This window comes from Sarcophilus harrisii, chromosome 1 (assembly GCF_902635505.1).
Source record: "Sarcophilus harrisii chromosome 1, mSarHar1.11, whole genome shotgun sequence".
Taxonomy (NCBI): Eukaryota; Metazoa; Chordata; class Mammalia; order Dasyuromorphia; family Dasyuridae; genus Sarcophilus; species Sarcophilus harrisii.
The window spans coordinates 593447150-593465369 of record NC_045426.1 but is presented as its reverse complement, the minus strand read 5'-3'; positions in this window follow the sequence as shown (position 1 = coordinate 593465369).

Below are 18220 nucleotides of genomic sequence, written 5' to 3'. Positions count from 1 at the left end.
CCCCACCCCTCCCTAAATGGCAGGATGACCAGTAGATGTTAAATATATTAAATATAACTTGGATACAAATAAGTATACATGACCAAAACATTATTTTGCTGTACAAAAGAATCAGACTCTAATTATTGTACAATTAGCTTGTGAAGGAAATCAAAAATCAGGTGTGCATAAATATAGGGATTAAGGAATTCAATGTAATGGTTTTAGTCATCTCCCAGAGTTCTTTTCTGGGTATAGCTAGTTCAAGTTCATTACTGCCCATTAGAAATGATTTTGGTTGATCTCGTTGCTGAGGATGGCCTGATCCATCAGAACTGGTCATCATCTAGTATTGTTGAAGTATATAATGATCTCCTGGTCCTGCTCATTTCACTCAGCATCAGTTCTGTAAGTCTCTCCAGGCCTTTCTGAAATCATCCTGTGGTATTTCTTACAGAACAGTAATATTCTAATTTTCATATACCACAATTTATTCAGCCATTCTCCAACTGATGGACATCCATTCAGTTTCAGTTTCTAGCCACTACAAAAGGGCTGCCACAAACATTCGTGCACATACAGGTCCTTTCCTTCTTTATAATCTCTTTGGGATATAATCCCAGTAGTAACACTGCTGGATCAAAGGGTATCACAGTTTGATAACTTTTGAGCATAGTTCCAAACTACTCTCCAGAATGGTTGGATTCGTTCACAACTCCACCAACAATGAATCAATGTCCCAGTTTTCCCACATCCTCTCCAACAATCATCATTATTTTTCCTGTCATCTTAGCCAATCTGACAGGTGTGTAGTGGTATCTTAGAGTTGTCCCCCATTTCCCTTTGGTGCTTTTCATCTCCTTTCCTGAGATGTCAGGTAGGGCGTGATCATATCCTTTTTAGTGCTTTCACCCCCTTTTCTGAGAAGTCAGGGAGGCTGTGATCACCTCCCCTTGGGGGCTCTGACCTCCCTGAGGAGTCAGGGATGGCATGACCACCTGTGTTCTAAAATAAAAAGAACAGGAGATGTAATGGGCTGAGGTTTGAGTTGATGCACTGAGGTCCCAAGTACGTGAGGCTAAATAGTAATTGGGCTATACTCTATTAATATACATGATTGGATAAAGAATGGTCCCTGTCCACTCTCCGTGCAAGTCTTGATGTGTTGTATAGGAAATGACGATTTTGGTGGGTGGAGGCAAGAGAGAACAGGGAAGAGAAGCTGGGAGGGTTGGACCTGGGTTCGAGACTCCGAGCTGCTGGTTTGTGTGGCTGCTGGTCGAGCTAGCTTCTTGACTCAGCTGCACATTACTTTAAGGATTCTCTTCCACCTCCGATCCTTCTTCACTGAGAATAAAGACTGAAGGTTTTCCCCTAACCTGAATTCCTGTTTCCTGCTAATTTAAAAATACACGATCTTCACAAGAAATGACACAAGAAAATTACTAAGAACCCCTGCACACAAAAACCAAGTGCCAATTAAAAGAATCCACAGATCACTTCCAGAAAATTAAAAAAAAAAAATCTTTGCTACAAACACTAAAAAATATGGTGTTTAAATTTAAAAACTTCACTAACAACAAATTCTACAAGTTTCCAGAAGAAAGACCTTCAAATGTAAGGGAAAGAAAATTAAAATAACGCAACTATTCTGCACCCACATGAAACCACAGGAAGGATGGAATAATGTGTTCTGAATAATTAAAAGAATTCTGCAAAAGCTGTGTAGAATCTGAGATATTATTTCTTACTTAACTCCCCAAATCCTCCTTACTGTCATGGCACACAGTTGATTGAACCAGAATAAACCTAAGCAAAAAAAAAAAAAAAATGTTCACTTTCCTGAACATTTATATACATATATATGTATATATGTATATGCCCACACATGTCTACATGTGTATTATATGTTTGCATATATATTACTGTGTGCATACATATTTGCAACCAGATGTGCTGGATAGATTGCTCGTCTTTGATTTAAGAAGACTTTGATTTAATACCTACTTCTCACACTTAGTTTCTATGTGACTTTGGACAAGTCACATCTCAATGCCTTAGGATGCTCTTTAAAACTATAAATTTCAGGAAAGATGGCAACCTGAATTGATAGAGAGAATTTTCTTATTTGAGCAATTCACTGGTTTTTATACTACTGAAATCACAGGAACAGTTCTAAGACAGACAAAGACAGAGACAGAGAGAGATAGAAATTCAGAAACCATGAGACAGATGCAGAGATGAAAGATAAAAGATTCAGAAAAACAGATTTAAAGAAACAGATTGAAACAGATAAAGAGACATAGAAACAAAGGCAAAGAAAAGTGTATACTTTATATTTGAACATATAGTAGGTGTACCAACAGCAAATTTGCATATAACCATATATGCATACGTATGTGTATATGCATACATGTATGTTTATATATGTATGCATAAATGCATTGTGTATCAGCAAAACAAAACAATTAAACACATCCAAACAGGCATTGGTGGTGTATTTTGATCAGCCAAAAAAATCTGTCTTCTAATAGAAGATACTTGATAATTCATTTACTTAGTGCTCTGGTTATTTCTTATCCAAGTAAGATAAAGTGAAGCTCTTCAATCAGGCCAAATCCCAAAACAATTGAGTGGTAACAAAGCCTCCCATAAAATGAATTCATCTTATGGAAGAATTTCCTACCAATTGGTCTTATCAGAACAGGTAGCAGTTATAAACCCAGAGAACTACGATCCATGATGTCTAACATAAGTATTTAATAAATAATGGCTTTTGAGTATGTGCTTGTCTTTTCCCAGTCACCAATGGAATTAAACACAGCTACTTGTTTTCTGGTTGGTTTTCTGGAGGTCTTTGGACCAGCCTTCCTTTTAGCTGAGTAATCACCACGTGAATAGACAGGTGTTAAAGTCCAAATTTCTTATCTCCTTCACAATCTAGTTTCCTTACCTGGGGTTGGGCTAGCTTTCTTGAGGTCCTCTAGAATGTGGCTTCGTTTCTGTGGGGGAGGCAGGGGGACCACCACAATGGTCTCCAGTCTGTCTCAGTTCAAGGATTTGTGCTCCAGCCAACAGCTTTCTATCTTCTCCAAGTCTGTCTCCGAGCCCCCTCCAAGCTGACCCTGGCTCTTCTGGGTCTATCTCTGGCTGAGTTTGTATGCACTATACAGAGTATAAGCCAATCATTATATCACTAGGGAACCATTATTTGCTGTAAGATTAGTTCAATCATACTGAACTGGAGAATTATTAATCACCATGCTAAACTAGATAACCATTGTATTATCAATTCCACTGACTTAACACCTTGTAAGAATCCTTGTTTCAAGTATAGAGTTCTGGCCTTTTATCAATGTTTTCAGAAGCCTTCAATGAGGAGGAACAAGCATCAAAGTCAATAACCATGCTGATGGTATTTTTTTTAATTTTCATTTGATGCCTTTTTTAAATTAAAGCTTTTTTAAAATTATTTTCACAACATATGTATGGATAATTTTCAACATTCACTCTTGTAAAACCTTGTGTTCCAAATTTTTATCCCTCTCTTCCTCCTATTCCCTCCCCTAGATGACAAATAATTCAATATATGTTAAACGTGGAATTGTTCTATACATATTTCCCCAATTATAGTGCTGCACAAGAAATATCAAATTAAAAAGGGAAAAAATGAGAAAGAAAACAAAGTGCAAGCAAACACCAAAAAAGTGAAAATATTATGTTGTGGTCCATACACATTTCCCACAGTCCTCTCTTTGGGTTCAGATGGTTCTCTTCATCATAAGATCATTGGAACTGATCTGAATCAACTAATTGTTGAGAAGAGCCATGTTGATGATAGATTATTTAACTTAAAAGACTAAAAGGCAAGACTAAAGTAGAGGAAGAATTGGTTGGCTAAAAGGCAAGAATAAAGTAGAGGAAGAGTTGGTTAATGATTTTTTTTTATTCATAGATGATTATGTACTCAATTCAACCTCTAAAATTGGAGTGCACCAAAGTATGGATTGCTTCTCTGCTACTTGTGCTAATTTTGGTTTAGCAATTAATACCAAGAAAACAGGTTCTCCATCAACCAACACCATACTATTCATGGATGGAACTACCAATTATAGAAAATGTAGAAATTTTGAAATGTCAGACATAATGCATCATAATTCTCTAGTGGTTTGTAAATGCTACCTCTTCTGGTAAGACCAATTGGTAAGAAATCTTACGATAACATGAACACATTTTATGGGAGGCTTTTGGGATTTGGCCTGATTTAAGAGCCTCAATTTATCTTACTTGGATAAGAATGATATATATATCAGCAACATACCAAAAACTTGAAACATCTCCTTTGAATCATTTTAGGGAGATTCTGAAAATCACAGGGCAGGAAAAGGTACTGAACATTGAGATCCTTTCACAAGCTAAAATGCCAAACATTCATACTCTATAATAGAGAACAGAACTTCAATGGTCTAACCATGCTGTTCAAATGCCAAACATACATTTGCCTAAAAGACTATTATACAGAGAACTCACACAAGTCAAATATTCATATAGGGGTTAGAAGAAGCAATACAAGGACACTCTAAAGATCACTCTTAAGAACTTTGGAATTGATCTCATGAGATGGGAGACACTGGCATAGGACCACCCAGCATGGTGTGCCCAGATCAAAAAAGGTATTGTACTCTATAAGCAAAGCAGAATTGACAGAACTGAAAAAATGTCAGATGTTCACTTTTACAGAATTCATTACAAATATTTATATAGATTAAGCCCAACTTGTGACAGGGAGACTTGGTCTAATCAGTCACAATTGTACTGACTATAATTTGACTCTTACATAGTGGTATCATTTTGGTCCTCTTTGAGAAAAATGAACAACCATTGTCTAATAAGGAAAGTATTTTTAGAATAAGATAACATATTCAGATTTTATTTGTGTTCTTTTGTTTAAATGGCTTAGTGAGGCAGATAAAGGAAAAAGTGGTTTTATGAATTTATTTGTGAGAACAAAATAGAATTTCAGATATATATACTATTTGCTGGAAAATATCCATTGCTGCCATCTTTTGAAACTTGGCCACGTTATCTAACCTCTTGATATGCCAGGCAACTCCCTGACACTATACATTGCAAGCCAATTCAGCAAAATAAATTTTGATCATTTAATTGGTATGCAATTGAATATATAAATTAGTTTAGGTGAAATTGTCCTTTTTATTATATTGGCCCTGCCTACTCATGAATAACCAATAGTTTCTGGGCTTGTTTTGGTAAGGGTATTCCTAGATATTTTATACTGTCTAAAGTTACTTTAAATGTTTTATCTCTTACTACCTCTTCTTGAAGTAATTACACAACTATCTAGTACTGGCTAAAAAATATAAAATGGTGGGATAAAATAAGCCCACAATTTACAGGAGTAAATGAATCTAATAACCTTGTATGGGACCAGAGTAAAAACTTAAGTTTTGGGGATAAGAATTCATTATTAATTTAAAAAGTGCTGGGAAAACTGGAGAACAGTTTGGCTGAAATTGGACATAATCAATATCTTACATGATTTATTGAGATAATATCAAAATGGATAGATAATCTAGGTATAAAAAAATTTACAAGAAAATTAGAAGAACATGGATCATATTACTTATTAGTTTTATACATACAAGAACAATTTATGAATTAACAAGACCTAGAGAGCAAATGTATAGGTATAAAATATATAGAGGACCAGAACTCTGGAAAAGTATACTTGAAACAAGGTGTTAAGTCAATGGAATTGATGAGATAATGATTCTCTAGTTCACATATATCTAGTATGTTATAATGACATCACTTCAGTTTTATATAATGATATAATCCCTTTAGTTTGATATAATGATATAATCACTCTAGATTGGCTTATACTCAGTATATGTAATGATGTAATTGTATAGAGTATTTAAGAACTAGGGACAAAGTCAGAAGGAGATGGAGACTAGTTAAGAATGGCAGGAGACTGGTTGAGATTGGCAGACTGGCAGAGTGCTGGAGGAGACTGAGTCAGACTGAGATTGGGTCAGACTATGACAGACACAGACTAAGAAGGAGACAATAAACACTTTGGACTCTATTCTTGTCCATCCTTGTGGTGACTATTCTGCTGAGACCAAGGCCCTTCCAGAAGACCTCCAGAAAGTTAGCCCAAACATTAAAAAAATGAATAATTTTAATTACAGTAAATTAAAAAGTCCTATACAAATAAAACAAATGTAGTCAAGATAAGAAAAAAGGCAGAAAATTTGGGAGGATTTTATAGACAGTTTCTCAGTTAAAGATCTCATTTATGTATGTAAAGGTCTCAAGTATGTAGAGATTTGTCAAATCTATAAGAATTAAAGTCACTCCCTGATTGACAAATGATCAAAGAATATGAACGTAAAGTTTTGCAATGAAAAAATTTCTCATCATATGGAAAAAAATTCTGTAAATCATTTTAAATTAGAGAAATGCAAATAAAATGCCCTTAAGATATTACTCTACACCTATTGATTAGTTAAAATGGTTGAAGGAAAAAGTAACACATATTGAAGGGATGCAGAAAAATTAATAAACTAATTCACAATTGTTTGCCACTGTGAATTGATCTTTGCATTTTGGAGAGTAATTTGGAATTATGCCCAAAGAGTTTTTAAACTACCTATAACCTTGACCTGGCAATTCAACCACAAGGTCTATTTCCCAAGATAATTTGGAGAAAAGGAAAAGAATCTATATGCTCTAAATATTTCTAAAACTTTCTCTTTGTGGAAGCAAAGAATTGAATACTGTGAGAATGCCTGTCAATTGGGGAATGGCTAAACAAATTGTATATGATTGTGATGAATATTATTGTTCTATAAGAAATGATGAGATTGTTGATTGTAGAAAACTGCAAATAGACTTACCAAAATAATGAAGAACAAAATAAGCAGAACCAAGAGAACATTGTATCCTTATCCTCATTCCATCCATGTCTATTAGCTCATCCTATATCTTTCCTCAGTATTATGCATAAACTCTTTGAAAAGGCCATCTGCAATAGGTAACTCCATTTCTTTTATTCTCATCTCTTCTTAAATCTTCGCTGTACACCTTGCAAAATTCCTTAACTGAAACCTACTTTTCCTAAAGTTATTAAGTCAGTTGCAAAAAAAAAAAAAAAAAAAAAAAAGACTTTTTTCTCAATCCTCACCCATCTAGATCTTTTGAGCCTTTGATATGGTCAATTACTCTAATTCTTCCCTTGATATTTTCTTTTCTTTAGATTGTTATGACATGGCTATATTCTGATTTTCCTCTAACCAGTCTGCTTATTCCTTCTCAGAGCTTTTTTCTGATTTATTGTCCAGGTTATCCTTCCTACATATGGGTATATCTCAAGATTCTGTCCTAAGTCCTTTATACTTCCTGTTGACTTCTTCAGCTCCTATGACTTTAGCTGTCATGCTGCTATTTCTTGTCCCATTCCTCACCCTGAGTTACAATTCCACATTATCAAATTGCTCTTGGACATGTTAAACTAGTTGTTCCAGAGGTCACACAAGATGTCCAAAACTAATCTCATCATATTTTCATACAAAACTACCCCTCTTCGTTTTATCTTTTCAAAGCTCTATCATTTTTCTAGATTCTCTGGTTTGTAATTGGTATTTTCCTCAACTATTTATCCTTATCTCAAATATACAAACAGTTAAAATTTGCCATTATATCCTTTAAATAATTTCTCCCTTCTTTAAATAATCTCTCCTTTCTTTCTATTCACACAATAACCACTTTAGTTCAGGAACTCATCAGTTCTCATATAGATTATTGAAAAACGTCCTAATTGGACACAATTCAAGCAATATTGTTTAAATCAATTCTTCCCTGATCCTTTCAACTACTAATGCCCTCATACTGCCTTGTATTTAACTATTTTGTATTTATTATTTCAATATTTGTCCTGTATATATATATGTGTGTGTGTGTATGTGTGTGTGTGTGTGTGTGTGTGTTATTGTTGCCACTACTAAAATATAAAATTGTTGTGAGTGAGGATAAACATTGAATGTTTATCCTTAGTGCCTGGCAGAGCTCCTGGCACATAGTGGGTGCCTAATTATTGCAAATTAAGTATTGATTGTATTGACTAATATAAAATAATAGATTTTGTTAGAACTTTTAGCTTCACATTGGTAAAGGAAATCATAAGTTGAAAGCAAAAGTTCCCTGATGCTCCAAGTATCTGTTTTCAATATAGAGTGTTATAGAGTGTCAGATATGACATGTGTGGTAAAGTTGACTGGTTACTGACTCTAATGTCAAAAGACCAGCGTTCAAACCCCCTTCTCGTGTTTACTATTTATTTAGGTTTTGACAGTTGAACTAGACAATTAATGAGGTCCCTCTGAGCCCTAAATTCTCTGCAACATTAAAATTTTAAAAGATATAATCCATACATAATTTAGGGTAATACAAATCATAAGGTTTTATATCCCTCCCTACAGTCCTTCTGTACTTCTCTAGTGTGACCTTGAGTTATTGAAGACCTAGCTAGCAGGATGTAAACTTGATCAAGTTATATCTATCTGAAAGGATTTTGGACCCAAATTCTCTATTAGGACAATCAAGTTCAGAAAAAAACTTATTGCCACATGGCAACTAGGTGATAAATTTTTCTATCACAGCAACTTATGAAAATGATTTACTAAGGTAGATTGTGCTTGCATCAGTGAATGGAATACCCACTCACGGAAATCATGGATCCTTGAAGGATGAATGTATGATGTTATTATGTGGATTCTCAAAAAATCATTCAGACTCTGCCAATGGTTATTTCTATTATTAATTTCACATTTTGACAAAGAACTGGAAAAACAAGAAGGAAATCAATATCAAACTGCAATAGGACAGTATCTTTTAATTTCAAAACAATGATGTCAATCAGGCAGTTTATATAATAAAAAAGCTGTCAGGCAGATTTGAATGTATGGATTATACATAATTGTAGTGTTCCTATTGGTTTTCTGGAGTTCTTTGGGGCAGCCTTCTTTTCAGTAGAGTAATCACCACAAGAATAGGCAATAGTCCAAATTCTTTATTGCCTCCTTGCCTGGGATCCAGTTAACTTTCTTGAGGCTCTTCAGAAAGGTTTTGGTCTCAGTGGGGGGAAGCAGGAGGACAGGCCAACCATCACAAGGCTGATAAAGATGGAATGAATGTTTCTCTTTGGCTCTGAGAGCTTGAGCTTCTTCCTCCAGTCTTCTGTCTTCTCTTACTCTGATCCTGGTTGAGTTTATCCTGGCTTATATGCGCTATTCTAATTACATTATCATAGCTATGAATCTTGTGGAACTATACTAAGTACTAAGTACATGTACTGAACTAGAGAACTTTTAGATTAATCACTCTGCTAAATTAAATAACCATTGTATTTTTTAAAATAACTTTTTATTGACAGAACCCATGCCAGGGTAATTTTTTACAACATTATCCCTTGCACTCACTTCTGTTCCGATTTTTCCCCTCCCTCCCTCCACCCCCTTCCCCAGATGGCAAGCAGTCCTATACATGTTAAAGAGGTTACAATATATATTACATACAATATATATGTGCAGAACCAAACAGTTCTCTTGTTGCTCAGGGAGAATTGGATTCAGAAGATATAAATAACCCGGGAAGAAAAACAAAAATGCAAGCAGTTTACATTCATTTCCTAGTGTTCTTTCTTTGGGTATCGCTGCTTCTGTCCATCCTTAATCAATTGAAGCTGAGTTAGACCTTCTCTTTGTCAAAGAAATCCACTTCCATCAGAATACATCCTCGTACAGTATCGTTGTTGAGGTATATAATGATCTCCTGGTTCTACTCATTTCACTCAGCATCAGTTCATGTAAGTCTCGCCAGTCTTCTCTGTATTTATCCTGCTGGTCATTTCTTACAGAACAATAATATTCCATAACATTCATATACCACAATTTACTCAACCATTCTCCAATTGATGGTCATCCATTCATTTTCCAGCTTCGAGCCACTACAAACAGGGCTGCCACAAACATTTTGGCACACACAGGTCCCTTTCCCTTCTTTAGTATCTCTTTGGGGTATAAGCCCAGTAGAAACACTGCTGGATCAAAGGGTATGCACAGTTTGATAACTTTTTGGGCATAGTTCCAAATTGCTCTCAGAATGGCTGGATGTGTTCACAATTCCACCAGCAATGTATCAGTGTCCCTGTTTTCCCACATCCCCTCCAATATTCCCTGGATAATCATTGTCTTATTAATTCCACTGACAACACCTTGTAAGAATCCTTGTTTTAAGTACAGAGTTCTGGCCCATAACATCTCCCACCTTCTTTTGTTTTAGAACATAGATGATTATACCCTCCCTGGCTTCTCAGGGAGGTGAGAACCCAAAAAAAGAGGTGATCATGCCTTCTCTGACTCCTTAGAAAAAAAGGAGTGAAAACACTAAAAAAAAAAAAAAAAAAAAAAAAAAGGAGGTAATCATGCCCTCCCTGATGTCTCAGGAAGGGAGATTAAAAACACCAAAGGGAAATGAGGAATCAAATTAGATTAGTGGGTTTCTGAAGGATCTCACTTGAAACAGGTATAAATAAATCCATCAACATGGGAGGTATGGCAATAAAACACAGGCTAGTAGTGATTAACACATAATGTAATGATAATTATTGTGATTTTAGAAACTCATTCTTATAATTCCATAAAAACTCACACATCTTAGAATGTGATTGTCTTCCTGGAATAAAAATAACTTTAAAGTTTTCAGTTTCTGAATTGAAGAAACCTCAGAGATCATCTAATCAACCTCTCATTCTGTATTTTATAGGTGTATTCCAGACTTGGGACAATATGTTTCTGGCAAATTCAGGGAGAAAAAACTTTAGGTCTCTTAATCATCAGTCAAGTACTCTCTACCCTCAGTTCTCAAGTTGTTTTCCCTCAAATATTAATTTTCTATGTGGAGAATAATGATTCTATCACTAGTTGATCCTAGTGAATTACCTAGAAAATGTCAGCACCTTTTTGCAGTTCTATAAATGTATCCTCATACCCTATATATCCAAAGAGTTAAAAAATCTTGCCATTTTTACCCTTCATAACATGCCATGTATGGGCATTTAAATCCATAAGCTTCTCTTCATTCCTCTTCCACTACCCCTCTCCCCCTCCCCAGCTTCCAATCCAAATTAATTTAGGTAATACTATTTGAGATCTATAGAATTGCATATATTATTATTTATTCAACTGAATTAATTTTTTAAAATGATGTATTCAAGTAGAATGCAAAAGACATCATTACTGTCATTATATCTAGCTTTTATATAGCATTTTAAAGTTTGCACAGAACTTTTAAATATCTTTAATTTTTACTTGATAATCAAAACAACCCTGAGATGTAGATACTTTTATTATTCACATTCTACATAAGGAAACTAAGGCTGAAAGAGATTAGTGATATATCCAAGAGGCAAAATTTGAATTCAGGCTTTCATGACTCCAAAACAAATACATTATTCATTAGGCCATTAGTGAATTGGAAAATCAAATACTAAGTAACACTTTTGAATTGCATATGAATACATTTTTGAAGTAAATTTATGTTGATTAAGCATAAACTTACATTAGCACTTGAAACGCAGTTAGTAGTACAAACAAAGCCCATACTTTAGGAAATTGCTTGGATGTTGAGTGGTAACAATGAAAAATATAATTAAATGATTGATAAATAGATAATACAACTATTTCCAAAACATAGGGTGCACCCAAAGAAGTCTAGGTATTTTCTAAAATTATATTTCTCAAAACAGAATTTTAAATTATTTTCTCTCCAAATAAAGATCAATCATGACAATTTTCATGATAAACACATATAGTAGCCCAAAATAATTATTTTTGTTTGTTTTTTACTTGATGAAATCATTTAAAAATTAAATGTTTGTCACTGCAATTCAAAAAACACCACGGAAATTTTACTTCCTTTAGGTGCATCATCTCTCCAGGATGGCTATAAGAAAGGGGAGGGGGAAAGGAACAATACTACTTTTGAAATATATTTTTATATTAAAAGCAAATATAATTGATTAATCATTGCAAGATCAAACATAAACAATAGAGTTCTTTTTATTTCTTTTTTGGACAATGGACAATATAAACATTTTAAACAGACATGCCTCCATGAAACGGTCAGCAATTACTGCTAATTGCAGAAGTTTAGGTACTAGTGCCTCAAGGAAAAAGATAGATGATAGATAGATAGATAGATAGATAGACAGACAGACAGATAGATGTAGATAGATATAGATAGATGATAATAGATATGGATTTGTTAGAGATAGAGGCAGAGAAAGACATTTATTTCTAAGGGAAAGACTTTCCACTAACCTTTTTTTTATTCCCTGTTCATTTCAAAACAAAGAGATCTTTAGCAAGTAGAAGCCCCTTTCTTTTGTGAGCCCTACAGACAATGATCTAATTTTAATTTAATTAAAAGTGAAAATTTGCAATTAAATATTTAAATGAATCTGATTTCAGGCAATGACTACACTTACTTGCAGATATAGAATATCCATATACAAGTATATACATATTCACAGATTCAGACCCTTCTAATGTCTATTTCTGTTTATAACTGCAATTCAAGATACTGTATGATGAACAGTATAAACTACTCAGGAGGGCCCAGAGGCACTTAACCTGTCCAGGTTTCTTTTCTAAGCATCTTTTTGAGAGTATTAGTTACAAAGGAGTTACCAATCTGCATCTTTGAAGGAAATTTTGGATATCAGTACTTCCTGTGTAAATGAGATTTTGTTAATATGAACCAAAAAAAAGTTGGGATTATTTAATACTTACTCAGGGTCATACAACATATCTGAGGCAAGATTTTGAACTCAGATCTTCCTGACTCCAAGCCCTATGCTCCATCCACTGAACCACCTATTTGCCTTACAATTAACCATTGCTATCTGTAGAACAAGAATGAAAACAACTAAGGTACAAAGCTATGGGCCTGATTTTTTTAATAATGTTCAGAAAAAATAGCAGAACAATGATATGTTTCTGATTTTTCACAGAAACTCAAAATGGGAGTCAAATGTGGTGCCACACATCTATATTCTCAATTATTAGGTAAACTAAGGCTGGAGAATCTCTTGATCTCAGGAGTTCTAAGCTGCAGGGGACTAAGCTTTTGTGTTGTCCACATTAACTTTGGCATAAATATAGTGATTACTCAGTCCTAGGACTAATGAGGTCATCTGGGGCAACCAGTTCAGATCAGGAATAGAACTACTCAAAGTTATCTGACAGTCACAGTAGGACCTGGCCCATGATCAAAATAAGGAAACAAAATGACCACAGTTTAAATAGGAAAAAGTAAATTAATTTAATTTTTAAGTTACTGATAAAAAAATAGTAGTATGTACAAAAACTGGCTGTGACCACTAAATGTACAATTCATCAGCAGATCTTCCTCCATTCATCCTGGCCCCAGATATTCTTTCAATATCTACACATTTGTCATCTAAGATACAGTCACAGTCATCATGCCCTCCAAGTAAAATGCAAAATCTATCACAGACTAAAGAACTAACTAGATTCATGTTTAATAAAGCATATTTTTATTTTTAATTTATTGAAATACTTGTCATTTAACAAGGATCTTTCATTGAAAAAGAGGGTTTTGAACAGAATTTACTTTTTATTTCTATAGGCATTACATGTGTATTTCTTTCTCAGCATAGCCAAGAAAATAAACCATATGCCCAGTAACTAAAATAAATCAGAGTGGGCTTCAGGAAATCAGGCAGTGGGCCTAAAAGAAATTCAGTATTCTTTGCCTCAACTCTGGAGTCCTGTTTGGCTTGGGTTTTATGGGAATGAATTTGTAGCTGAGGGGAAATTGCTAAGTCTAAAAGATGACAGCCAACCAGATGTGATAGTATAAATAACAAACCATATGGTTCACTGCTCTTCTTTTTACTGCAAGAATGACAAACCAGCAAATCCACTTCCCACAAACGAAATTTAATTGTGGAGACTGTTCTTTCTGCCCCCACACTTTATTTAAACTATTCTTTCAAAGATTACCAAATACCTTCTCACCTTTAGATTCATTGAGTTCCCCATCCTCATCCTCAATGATATCACAGAAACATTTGACACAGCTAACTATTCTTTTTTAATAGGTTCTTTCTTTAGAATTAGGAGCACTATTCCATCCTCATTCTTATTCTACCTCTCTGTTGGTTCATTATGTGTTTCTGAGAATGACCACCTGGATCTATAGTTATACTAATTCTAAAATTCTTTCTTTGAAGGTTTGTATGCTTTCTGCACTTTTTCCTTCATAGAATCTGGTCATGGAATAAAAGAAGAATCAAAGATTTAGAGCTGGGAGGAAATCCAAAAGCCATTTCATCCAATCCCTTTATATAACAGATCAAGAAAAAGAGGCCTAAGCATGTTAAATGACTTGAACAAGTCCACAAGCCAATATCAGTGGTAGAATTAGAATCCAGGCTCTCTGATTTTAGGTCCAATATTCTTTCCACTCTGGTATGCTTTTTTTCCATTAAGTCAGCTATTACTTCTATATAGATAATGGTATAATAGAGAGAAAGAGAGAGAGAGAGAGAGAGAGAGAGAGAGAGAGAGAGAGAGAGAGATGTGATGTGATAGATTAAAAATAAATCAATCATCTCCAACCTGACCTCTCCCCTGAAGTTCAGAGTCATATTTCTCACTTGAATGTCTTTCTAGGGCAGCTTGAAGTCAACAAATACAAAACCAAATCAATGGGATATTCTTTGGATAAGAAACACTATATATGTGTGTGGATGTGTGTGTATATTTTATATATAGATATATATCAGATAATTTTAAGATTTTGGTTTATTTTACTTAACTTAATTTTCTTTATTTTATTGATCTATGAAAGAAGCAGGTGGATATCTGAAAGTAACAATACTGGAAAAATAGGCTTCAAAACATCAATAGAACATTTTTTTAAATTAAATTATTCTTTTCTCCACCCTCTAATACTACAACCCTACTCTTTTTCTGGCATTCTCCATATTGCTAATGATTTCAAAATTATCTCAGTCATAAAACTATGCTTCTGGAATAATTTTCAATTTGTTCCTTTCTTGAAAATATCAATACTACCATTCATTACCACTTGCATATACTATGAAAATGATGTCATGATTGGCATGATCATGAGAATCTATGATCAATCTTAGGATTTTAGAACTAGAAGAAATAAATGCATTTTACATACCTAATTCAGTTCATTTTCCACCAGAGGGTAGACAGACAAATTTTTCATTATGGTGGAGATAAACTTTGGTTTTCAAACATTCTATCAGTGGAGTACACTATCCAATTCTACCAAGGAGGAAAGATTTGGAGTATGGAGTCATTGAAGTCGTGTATTTATGATTCATGGGATCTATCTAGCTACTATCCAAAAGACTTCTCACTAGGAGGTTTACCTTTAGGTGACTTTTTTTTTTGTCTTACTATAATTACAATATAATAAAATACAGAGAGGTTATGGTCTTCATGAGTGAGGAAAGTAGTCTCAGAAATCCCTTCCAGTTCTGAAATTCAATGATTCTACCAGCAAAAAATAATACTTTGAGAGTCCACATGGTATCACTGAAAGAGAAGTGGATCAGGAAAGTCCTAATTTCCAAGTGAGTCATTGGTTTGAATCTTGATGCTGATCTCTGTGACTATGATCGAGTCAATTAAACTCTCCAAGTTTCATTTTCCTTATTTGTACTAAAAATACTTATAGGGTTGTTGTGAGGCTCAAATCAGAAGATGTGTACAAAGCACTTTCAAATCTTAAAGTGCTAGGATGGAGCCAAGATGGCAGAGAGGACACAGACTTCATTCTGAGCTCCTCTACTACCCACAAATTATTTATGAAATTCAGGCTCTAAATTAGTGCTGGACTATCAGAACTCAGTACTACTGGGAGTACAACACATTACCAACAAAAGATAATTACAAAGATCACCAGCAAATGTCTGCTTTGGTTGGGTGCAGGAGGAGGCCAGCCACAGGCTCAGGTAGGTAAGCAGGAAGAGCATGAAGGACATCTCATGCTCAGCAGACAGGGGTGGGGTGTGGTCTCTGTGGCAGAAAATCTGCAGGGAGGAATCTACCACAGTGTCTGCTACTCTGTCTTGGCAGTAAGATAGTAGATGAGCAGAGAAGTTATAAAACTTCCAACATAAACACAGAGGGTAAAGAGTTTACCCCAAAGTGCTGGAGTCTCACAGGACTTGGCCACCCACCCAATACTGGCAGTGACTCAGCTCCCAATGCAGCCGCTGCCACTTCCTGTTGTCTATTGAGGAAGCTTGGAAAGTCTTCATTGCCCCAAAAGCAAACCACAGATATCTTTTTTTCTTTCTTTTTCTTTCTTTTTTTTTTTTTTGGAAAGGAAAAGTTTGTAAGAGGGTCTGGATAAGGATAATACACTATGATCAAGTAGGATTTATACCAGGAATGCAGGGCTGGTTCAATATTAGAAAAACTATCAATATAATTGGACATATTAATAACCAATAATTAAAGTTATTCACCAATTGTTAAATGGTCAAAGAATATAAACAGACAATTCTCAGATGAAGAAATTGAAACTATTTCTAGCCATATGAAAAGTTGCTCCAAGTCATTATTAATCAGAGAAATGCAAATTAAGACAACTTTGAGATGCCCCTACACACTTGGCAGACTGGCTAGAATAACAGGGAAAGATAAAGTAGAATGTTGGAAGGGATGTGGGAAAACAGGGACACTAATACATTGTTGGTGGAACTGTGAATACATCCAACCATTCTGGAGAGCAATTTGGAACTACGCTCAAAAAGTTATCAAACTGTCCATACCCTTTGATCCAGCAGTGTTATTACAGGGCTTATATCCCAAAGAGATCATAAAGAAGGGAAAGGGACCTGTATGTTCACGAATGTTTGTGGCAGCCCTCTTTGTAGTGGCCAGAAACTGGAAACTAAGTGGATGCCCTTCAATTGGAGAATGGTTGAATAAATTGTGGTATATGAATATTATGGAATATTATTGTTCTGTAAGGAATGACCAACAGGATGATTTCAGAAAGGCCTGGAGAGACTTACACAAACTGGTGCTGAGTGAAACGAGCAGGGCCAAGAGATCATTATATACTTCAACAACAATACTATATAATGACCAATTCTGATGCACCTGGCCATCCTCAGCAATGAGATGAACCAAATCAGTTCCAATGGAGCACTAATGAACTGAACCAGCTATGCCCAGCGAAAGAATTCTGGAGATGACTAAAAACCATTACATTGAATTCCCAATACCTATATTTTTGCCCACCTGCATTTTGGATTTCTTTCACAGGCTAATTGTACACTATTTCAGAGTCTGATTCTTTTTGAACAGCAAAATAACAGTTTTGTCATGTATACTTATTATGTATCTAATTTATATTTTAATATATTTAACATCTACTGGTCATCCTGCCATCTGGCAGATGGGGTGGGAGAAGGAGGGGAAAAATTGAAACAAGAGGTTTGGCAATTGTCAATGCTGTAAAGTTACCCATACATATAATCTGTAAATAAAATGCTATTAAAAAATAAAAAAATTAAAATTAAAAAATTAGAAAAAAAGAGGGTCTGGATAAGCATATAATTAATTAAAAGATAGAATGGAAAAAGAAAACAACTCCCTGAAAAACAGAATTTGTGAACTGGAAAAGGTAAACAACTCACAGGAAAACAGAATTTGTAAACTGAAAAAAGAAAATAACTCCTTAAAAATGGGCAAAAAGGAAAAAAAAATCCATAGAACAAAACAACTCATTTAAAAACTCAATTGGACAAATGCAAAAAGAAATTTTTAAAAGTAGATGAAGAAATTAATTCATTAAAAATCAGAACTGAACAAATGGAAATGAATGACTCAAGAAGACATCAAGAAGAATCAAGAAGACCAAAGAAAAAAAAATTTTTAAATAAGAAAAAATGATAAATACATACTTGGGAACAGACCTGGAAAGTAGATCTATGAGAGATAATCTAAGGCTTATTGGACTCCCTGAAAATCATGATAAAAAAGAGCCTAGACACTATTTTTAGAAAATCATCCAAGAGAACTGCCCAGATGGCATAGAATGAGAAGGTAAAATAGCCACTGAAAGAATCCATCAATCA